The 3464-nt window shown below is 36.1% G+C and overlaps 1 non-coding gene across 1 annotated transcript; it reads right to left on the bottom strand.

Moving 5' to 3' along the window:
- Positions 1–3155: 3155 nt before the first annotated feature.
- Positions 3156–3262, bottom strand: LOC127090249 (small nucleolar RNA R71). The gene has a single exon (XR_007791775.1). It is a non-coding gene; the product is annotated as a small nucleolar RNA R71 (small nucleolar RNA).
- Between the last annotated feature and the right edge of the window lie 202 nt (positions 3263–3464).

The raw sequence follows: 3464 nt of genomic DNA, 5'->3' as shown, positions 1-3464 counted from the left end.
AAAACAAACCTTACATATTCCTTATTCATTTATTCTCAATTTGAAAAAAAAATTCAGCATACATGCTCCCAAATCGTCGATGACTATACAACAACAAAACAGTGACCAAGAACTCTATCATTAATGAGCTTCCGTTAAAGACGCAAAAACCACCACAAAGCAACCCAATAAACTTCAATTGAAGCTTTCCACCACCTCCGCCAACACACAAAGGGTAGCAGCCGGAAAACATACTGAACTGAGTTATCTTCGACCACGCGTAAATCCTTCACGTCGTAACTTCCAACCGTTTTCAACTTCCTTTCTTCCAAGCTTGCACTTTTCGCTGCGAAAACAACAAGCACTCAACAACTCTTCCATTTCCGACTGCCACTCTCCTCCTTGATTCAGATCGGTATTTCGTTTTCTTCTCTTTCGTGAGTTGCTCTTGCTTTTCAAGATATTGTTTCACTTTTCTGTTTTATTTATAGAATTTTAAGATATGTTAATGTTTGATCTATTTGTTGTTTCATGAAAGAGAGACATAGAGGTTTTTCATGGAGTTGGAAAAGAACAAGTTTGCATTGTTATTTTTATTTTGAGAGAAAACTGTATATGAGCTATTTTATGGGAAAGTAGTAGATTTTCATGTGTATTGCTTTATTTATTTATTTATTTATTTATTTTAATATATTTTCTTTTTTATGATTTTATTTAATATTATTATTTAGTTCTTTTGTGTTTTTATTTTTTTTATTTAATTTGTATGGTCTTTAGAATTCTTGATTGGGCTTTAAGCCTTTTCTGTTATATACACCCTCATCCCAAATATTACACCACTCCTTTTTATTTTTATTTATTCTTTTTTTATATATATTTATATTTTTGTGATAAATTAATTTAATGATTAAATTTCCATTTGGTTAATTGAAAACGCGAAAATACATCAGATATTTGCCTTGATTTACACTCAAAGATCATACCACTTTAGTTAATATTCCGATTACTCCGCAAGTATTCGAGTTGTTTTTGCAGGTATTTAAATCTCCAAGCATTAATGAGCAAAATGTAGAAAAGGAAGAAAAAGAAGGAGAAACAGATGAGAAAGCACAGAAAAAGCAGAAACACTAGAATGCAGAATTTGCTGATGTGACGACCGTCACAAGCTGCATGACGACCGTCACGGCCCAGCCTGTGACGACCGTCACGGCCCATGACGAGCATCACACGGCCAGATTTTACGCTTTGAAACAGTCATCAGAGGCACCCAAACGTGCCTAAATTCTCTCCAACAGAATGGCTCCCTCGTGGACTCCTCATTCAACCAGTCTTCCTTAATTTTCTCAATTGCCAAGACCTACCAAAGCAATATATAAAGGATCGAAGTTGAAAAAAAAGGGGACGCCTACACTTACGCTTTGCAATTAATTTTTTACAGCATTCTAGCTTTTTAGTTATTTTCTTTTTAGCAACTTTGTTTCCATTGCCTTAATTCATTTACCATTCCTTTTAGATTTCCTGTTTTCTCCTTTCCTTTCCGTTTTCCATGTTAGCCATAGTAGTAGTTTCCTACACTGGGGAACTACTACACTTTATTTAATTTAGTAAGCAATTATATTGAAGAAGCAGAATCCTACCGACCTGTGGAGGACTGCTCAAGTACCCAAAGATTCGTCGTACTCTGTTAATCCAATTCCCAGGTTTTTATTCAATTATTATTATTATTGTTTTGTCATTTTTATAATTATGTTTGCTGCACTATTAATCTGTTTATGCTCTGAGTTTGCGCTATTTAACATGTCCGGCTAAATTACCGGTATCGGTATGTAATAATTTAATTAGATGGGATTTAATAATAATCGGTGAAAACTCTTTTTCTCAAACAATCTTTTAGGCTGAGGTTTTTAATTTAAATTTAACTAACTTTGTCACAAAAGTGAGAAGCTATTTAATACGATTTTGCCACGAGAGTGGAAAATTAACTAAGGTGAGAACCAACAATCCCAAGAGCATGAGGCTCGAGCTGAATAGTAAAAATTAGGTATTGAGTTTAAAAACAGCGAGAGCAGTTTAAAAGCAATTAGAACTTATTTATTTTCAAAAAGTAATTTTAACTTCAAATGGGACAGCGAGAGCGTACATTCTGACTTAAAGCTATAGGCCGAATCAACAATCACGAGAGTGTGAGATAAAGTCTTTTAAATAAATATTTTCTACTGAAAGATATTTGGCATTTAAACTATTCACCGGTGACTTATCGAATCCCTGACGATTAATGCGTTGCATACTGATTCCTTCCATCAATTCTTTCTTAAAACTAAATTTCTCTTAGATTTAATATTCTGTACCCGAACTTCTATAAATCATTCCCTTAGCTAAACATAGTAACTTTAGTAACACTAGTTTGACCATAGGTCCCTGTGGGTTCGATATCTTTTAAAACTAAAACGACTAGATTGTGCACTTGCAGTCAAGTACCCGATAGACTATATTTTATATATAGCCAGATCAAGCATCAAGTTTTTGGCGCCGTTGTCGGGGACCTGTTTTAGTCGAATGGTGCGATTCTTTCGTTGCACGGTATAAACTAAGGTAAAAATAGAAACTAATTTACTCTCCCTTATTTCCCCGATTGTATGCCAAGTACTCGCTCACAAGGCGATAACTTAGCACCACCAATCCAAGAATTAGAGTGTTTCTTATATGTAAGACGCCGAATACAAGAATATCAAAAAAAGTACGATATTCCCAATATCTTCTTTCCTACTAAACCAGAAGAAAAACCAACCATGGCTGAAGAAGGACCACATAATCGTCCTCTTAAATTCTACGCTACCCCGTCTCAACAAGAACCTCACAACAGCATTGTTGCCCCCGCTATCAATCGAAATGATTTCAAGCTGGAACCCTCACTATTATCAGCCGTCCAACAACATCAATTTGCTGGAAATCCTACGGACGATCCTAATGAACACCTGACCAAGTTTGTGCAGTACGCAGACACTGTAAAGACAAATGGTGTATCTCAAGATGCGATAAGACTGCGCCTCTTTCCTTTCTCACTAAGAGACAAAGCTTGGGTTTGGTTGCAATCCTTGCCATCCAACTAAGTTACAACATGGGAAGAATTGAAGAACGTTTTCTTATCCCGATATTTTCCGCTGAGTAAAACTGCTATACTGAGAGCTCAAATCAACAGATTCCGATAAAAAGATGTAGAATCTCTCTACGAAGCGTGGGAGAGATACAAGGACATGATGAGGATATGTCCACATCACGGTCTCGAAGACTGGGTGATCATTCACACATTTTACAATGGGCTTCTGTATAACACAAGACTGATAGTAGACGTTGCCACGAGCGATGCACTTATGGACAAGCCATACAACGAAGCATATCAACTCATTGAAAACATGGCCCAAAATCATTGCCAATGGGGAGGTGAAAGAACTCCAGTAGAAAAGTCCCAAACAAAGAGTGGAATG

Source organism: Lathyrus oleraceus, chromosome 5 (genome assembly GCF_024323335.1).
Source record: "Lathyrus oleraceus cultivar Zhongwan6 chromosome 5, CAAS_Psat_ZW6_1.0, whole genome shotgun sequence".
NCBI classification, from domain to species: domain Eukaryota; kingdom Viridiplantae; phylum Streptophyta; class Magnoliopsida; order Fabales; family Fabaceae; genus Lathyrus; species Lathyrus oleraceus.
This window is presented reverse-complemented; position numbering and strand designations above follow the sequence as displayed.